This window comes from Saccostrea cucullata, unplaced genomic scaffold, assembly GCF_032062105.1.
Source record: "Saccostrea cucullata isolate Sc308-1 unplaced genomic scaffold, CSIRO_AGI_Scuc_v1 ctg5664, whole genome shotgun sequence".
Classification (NCBI taxonomy): Eukaryota; Metazoa; Mollusca; class Bivalvia; order Ostreida; family Ostreidae; genus Saccostrea; species Saccostrea cuccullata.
The window spans coordinates 31,073-37,826 of NW_026929576.1; positions in this window are offsets into that span (position 1 = coordinate 31,073).

A 6,754-nucleotide genomic window follows, 5' to 3' on the forward strand; every position below is an offset into this window, starting at 1 on the left:
GATCTGAATCTAAATTAGACCTATGTGTACCGTCTCATAAATGTAAACTCTTTGAGAACTCCTTTCAATACTCTGGTGCTATCTTATGGAATAAATTACCTGTACATATAAGAATGTCTCAAACACTCAATGCTTTCAAGCATCAAGTCAAAAAATTTGTAAAACAATGTAGAAATAGCTTATGATTATTTATTGATTTTGTAATTTATATATATGTATGTATGTATGTTGATATTTTGTCTATAGAAGGCCCCGGGGAAGAATAGTGCGTGCACTAATCGGGTTACCTTCTTTAAATAAAGAATTATTATTAAGGTCTTCCGTTTCAGACGGAAGACCTTATAGTGATTCTACTGTTTTTTCTTTTTCTTATTAAGGTCTTCCGTCTCCAACGGAAGACCTTATTGTTTTCGTTCGGTTTCTTTTTCCCTATTATTATTATTTTTCTTACCGATTTTGTGCACGCGATTTCTCGAAAACGGCTCGGCCGATTTTCATCAAACTTTCAGATCTGATAGATATTCATCTGAACCTTGTCGGAAATTTTCGTCGTTGATGACGTCACTTCCGGTCGTGAGATATGGACGATTTTCTGATTTTTAGAGGGTCGGCTTGTCCTGAGATCTCCTCCTAAACGACTTAAGATATCGACTTGAGATTTTCAGTGAAGGTAGAGGAAGGATAGTAGATGTGACATTTTGCATATAGAGCTTTCCAGGTAAAAAGGCATCGACGCTCACCTGGGCTCGAAAAATAGGCTCATACGCATCTCGCAAAAATTGATACGTTTTCTTTTATATCTCTTTACTTGTTAATATTTTGTTAAGACATGTATAATAAAAAATGTGCAATATAGTAAGACCTTTCATTTGATATCAAGAAAATGGGGTTAGCCCTTCAAATTAGGGGCATAAAGGGGCCAAAAGTCTCTCGTCTTTAACTTTTTAATGAACAATATTTTGTGATACATTACTGAAGCAAAGATATTCAACTTAACAATTTGCAACAAAATATACTAAAAATTTGATCATATGTTATATAATAAAGGGTCACAAGGGGCTAGAATGCTAAATCTTTGACGCTTTATATCTCGAAAAGCGTGAATATTTTGATAAGCAATATTGAACAAAAGATGATCAAAATGATGTTCCCAACAATATGCATACTTTTAATTTTTTAATTTTTCATTTTTTTCCGTCGACACTTCCGTTATAATCCGGAAGTAGTTTAAATATAGCGATTTCTTTTCACATTTTCTAATGAATGTAATTATTCGTTATCGAGATTTCAAGAATGCGTACCATCTTAATATTTCGACCGAAAGTACGGCTCGTAAAAACAGGAAGTTGTCTTAAAATGAGTATTTTCCATCGAAACTTTCAGGGATGATTACTGCATGCTTGATGTAAAGTTGAAAGTTGTTTTGAGCACGAACGGTCGAACCGGAAATGAATAAGAAGAACCGGAAGTTGATTGGAATGGATTGATCCTACATTTTTTGTGTTTCTAAACATATTTTGAAGACTTGTTGTGCTTTTTTGACAACGTAATTATCCCAACACAGGTCTTATTTCATCAGATAACGGACGGAAGACCTACTCGTTGCTCGCAACGAGATCGCATCTAGTTATTATTATTTTTTCCCTTTTTGTTTTGACGATTTCTCAGAGATGACTGGACGGATTCTCATGAAATTATCAGGGATGATGGAAAGTAAAAATATCTTTCAGATGCAGTTTTCAGTTTTTCAAAAGTCACTTCCGGTCGTCAGATATTTCCAATTTCCAATTTTTTCAAAAAAGTTTTGTCCGAGTCATATCTCAGAAACGGTAAGAGATTAAGACACCAAACATATATGATTAATAGATCTTGATAAGTAGGCAAAACCAATTGGGGTAAGGTTGTCTGCCGTCACTTCCGGTCGTCACAGGAAGTGATCAAAGAAATCAAAAATTTCAACTTTTCTTTTTTGAAACTTTTTTTGCATCACATTATAGCATCTTGTTTGTAGTTTCGAAATATATCAGTCCCACCGGAAACAAAAACGACAACTTCCGGTTATGAGAGAAAAACTGCATATTTTCAGTATTTTTCTCTCCCATAAATATTTTTTATACGTAATGTATTTGAAATGATTTTTGGATATCTTATTCAGACTGCAGATGTCTACAGTAACGTCAAATATCTTTGTAAAATTCACTTCCGGTCGCGTGATTTTCTGTCCTCAAAATGAGAAGTTATCATAGCTAGATCTCGTAAACGATAAGAGTTTAAGACACCAAACTTATACAGTTGGTAGATCTTGATAAGTAGGCAAGTTCAGTTGGAATACGATTGTCCGCCGTCACTTCCGGTCGTCACTGGAAGTGATCCAAAAATCAAAATTTTTAACTTTTCTTGCGTGAAACATTTTTTGCATCACATTATAACATCTTATTTGTATTTTTGAAATATATCAGTCCAACCGGAAACTAAAATGACAACTTCCGGTTATAAGAGAAAAACTACATAATTTGTGTATTTTTCTTTCCCATAAATATTTTTTATACATAAAGTATTTGTAGTGATTTTTAGATATGTTATATAGACTGCTTATGTCTACAGTAACCTCAAATATCTTTGTAAAATTCACTTCCGGTCGCGTGATTTTTTGTCCTCAATATGAGAAGTTATCACAAAGAGATTTCGGAAACGGTAAGAGATGGACACGCCAAACTTGAATGAGTAATAGATCTTGATAAGTAAGGAAACTCATAAGGGTTAAGATTGTTCGCCGTCATTTCCGGTTGTCACAGGAAGTGATCAAAAAAATCAGAAATTTCAGCTTTTCTTTTTGGAATACTTCTCAGCATCACATTATTGCATCTTATTGGTTGTTCTGATATATGTCCGTCCCACCAGAAACAAAAACGGCAACTTCCGGTTATGAGAGAAAAACTGCATAAATTGAGTATCATACTATCCCATAAATATCTTTTATAGAAAGAGTATTTCAAATGATTTTAGAACATGTAATTCAGACTGCAAATGTCTAGAGTAACTACAAATATCTGTTAAAAATTGATTTCCGGTCTCATGATTTCCTATCCTCAAACTGAGTAGTTAACATAGCCAGATTTTGGTTATGGTAACACATCAAGACACTTAACTTATATGAATAATAAACCTTGAAGAGTGAACAACAGATATAGGGATAAATGTCTCCGCCGTCACTTCCGGTCGTCACAGGATGTGATTTGAAAAATCGAAAATTCCAACTTTTTTCTTTCCAATTTTTTTTTTCATTTCTTTATTGCATCTAATTAGTAGTTTTGAAATATGTCAGCTCCACCAAAAATAAATAAAAAAATAAAAAAACAACGAAAACTTCCAATTATAAGAAATAAAACAACACCAAATGTCAAAAGGTCAAGGTCATTGGAAAAGTATTTAAATTGCTTACATATGCCACATAAGCTTGACCTTTGAGTTTGATGTTTGACTTTGACCCTTACCCAAGAGTTTTTTTTTTATATTTAGCTTGATACAGCTTCAAGTGTAAAAGTCGAATTTAAAAGGTTTTTGAAAGACCTTTGACCTCGATAAATGACCTTGACCTTTGACCCCATTTACCCAAAGGTCACAATCAAGCTTGAGTCCGTGGGGATGTTTACATCTCTCACTTTAACAAATGCTTACATACCCCCCTTTTTTTTCTTTTTTTTTTAAATCAATAGGAAGCTAGAAAAATTTTGTACAGTTCAAACGACGCCACAGGTCGACATGAAATTTAAGGATTGCAGTAGAAGACACATCAAAGAAAGTGTCCTGAGTTTTTAACAGTGAGTCTCTGAAGTATATAATGAAATTCTAATGAGTATCGGCAACAACTATATTGTTTTCCTGTCTGAAATTTAGGTGCTGATGAGCATGAAAATTAATTAAAGCTTGTATTGGGTATTTGTTCACTTTTTGTCAATAACATTCGATTCTCCTGCTCAAATACGAAATTTTAATACCAAGTATTCTTGATCTTCTTTGTATGTAGAGTTTATTTCAATTTTATTTACATTGAATATTAATTGAATGAATCTAGGAAATAGCGATTTTTCCCTACCAAATCAATTTCTACGCAATTTAGATAGCTTAGATAAAGTGCAGTTACCTCGCTTTGAACAGCGAAAATGTCCATGACTCACAACTGCATGAGATGTTTTGACCTATGACCTTAAAGAGTAGGTCAAGGTCATTGGAAAACTAGAGAAATTGTCGATTTAAGCTTAAAATCCAAATGACCTTGACCTTTGACCTTGATATTTGACCTTGACCTTTGACCCCTTACTCATAAAGTAATAAAGAAATATTCATTACCTTTATCTAGATTCAGCTTCAAGTGTTAATCTCAAGTTTATCTCTCTCTCTCTCTTTTTTGGATGACCTTGACCTTGATAAATGACCCCCTATTGATCCAAAGGTCACAATCAAGTTTAATGTCGTTGAGGTATTTGCAACTCAACTCTTACTGTAACAAATGCTTATACCCCCTCCCCCTCCGTTCTTAAAAAAAAATCAACAGCAGTATATAGAGAAAATGTCTGCAAGTCAAACGACACGATATATCGACATACGATTCGGAGTAAAAGCAAGAAAAGACCTTAAAGAAAGTGTCCTGAGAGTTTTAAGGTGAGTCTCTAAAATATAATGAAATTCTAGGGAAAATCTGCAAAATCGGCATTTTTTTTCTGTCTGAAATTGTGTATTGCTGAGCATAAAAATTAATTAAAGCCCGTATTGGCTATTTTTGCATTTTTTTTTAAATATCATTCGATTCTCCTGCTCTATTACGACATTTTAATACCTAGTACTCTAGCTTTCTTTAGTGTATGGAATTTATTTCAATTTTATTCGGATTTAATATTAATAGAATGAATCTTTGATTTTTTTTTTCTAGAATAACACAATCCCAAGAAATAGCGACTTTCAGCATAGTAAAAAGAAATACAAGTTTCTTCCCTGTGTTTCCCATCTAGAATTACATGTTTGGAATTTTATTTATGCTGCTTACATTGAATTTCATGCCTATTTCGGTCAGGAATGTTAAAACCCGAACCCGATTCTCTGTTTTCCTTTTCCATAATTACAAACTGCCTTGCATCTCTCGCTCATGTTTCTCACATGCTCTTAAATAATTTATCGCCATCCATTTCAAACATAAAACAACTCAAATCGGATATTTTCAAACATCTCTTTAATACATGTATAATGCACATATGATGCAGGTACACATGGGACATTTCACAACGTTTTCACTTACGCTTCCGTATTGATGCACAGATCAAATGCATGTTATTCATATTATTAGGTATATCGTAATTTTAAGCAGACCCTACCTCTTACATCTTAACTCGAAAACAATCTCATTCAAGCTCATATATACACCTAGGAGCGTGTTACAATGTTTTGAACGTGCTCTCTTTGCGTGATCAATGAATCCGTGCTTATCCCAGAGTCGACTCGTATAATCCAGGAAGTCTGTTTAGAGTATATTTATACCAACTGCGAGCCCGATCTAAAATCCTTGTAGAGAAATGAGAATTTTGCTGTTTTATTTATTTTCTTGCTTTTTTCTACTTTTTTTCAGCCCAAATGATATTGAAATGCTTAAAAAGGTGGAAACGCCGATAATTGTTCACTGAACAATTAGTCTACTAGTTTATGATATTTCTGTCTTTTTTAAAATAGAAAAAAACATCCTGCATAAAGATTAATAGAGGAGAACGGAAGACCTTCTTTGTTGCTATAGCAACAAGAGTTTCTAGTTATTATTATCATTATTATTATAGCATAGACATCGAGACTGGGCGAAGGGCCAGGGGAGGGGAGGGGGGGCTAAGCCCCCCACTTATTTTGGAAAGATATATACATCGTATAAGCATTGAAAATGCAGCGTACCCTTTTTAGGTTTATTGCTCCCCTCCCCCGTTTGTAACCGACACCTATGTATTGGAAAGATAAAGATTTGGACTGAGGGATCTTATACCCGTCTTCTCTTTTCGACGGGGGTAAATTAATTCATTTTTGAGGTTAGGGTTAGGCTTAGTTTTTTGAAAGATAAATAACAAATAAAATCTTTCCATGACTGAAATATGATTTTTTTTTCCAAAGTGCGTTAAATGTCTCCATGGTGAAATATATTGATATAGACTCTTAACGCACTTTGAAAAATGTTTTCAAAGTGCGTTGAGTTGGTCCCAAATTTAACGCAATTTAATGCGTAATTTTTCAAAGTGCGTTGCCACATTGCATTAAATAACATTTTATAACCATTGTGTCCGAAATGGTCTGCCGGATATGTTGTTGAACTACATTGTAATACTTCTACCAGAGCATGGATTCGAAGCCTAGAATGAGTTATTATTGCATACTTTTTCTCATTTTTTTATTTGAAATGGAAATGAAAAGATTTGAATTGAATTCAATGGAATGTCTTGGATGTAGCACTAACAGTATGATTATGGTAAGAATGATGTGGACGTGCAAAATGGCGATAGCGATAATACATTTAAAAGATTAAGAAAAAAAGTGAACATTCACTAAACGGTTGCCAATCGGTTCCTGTATGAGGGAAAACTATGCATGATAAGACCGCGGAACACTGGCAAAATTGGAAATATACAGCTTACGTCATTTCTATCTGTTACAATCAAAACATTCAGTGATAGACAATGAAATGGGTGGGTACAATTGGACGCGGACGTTTGGAAAACTTCGGATT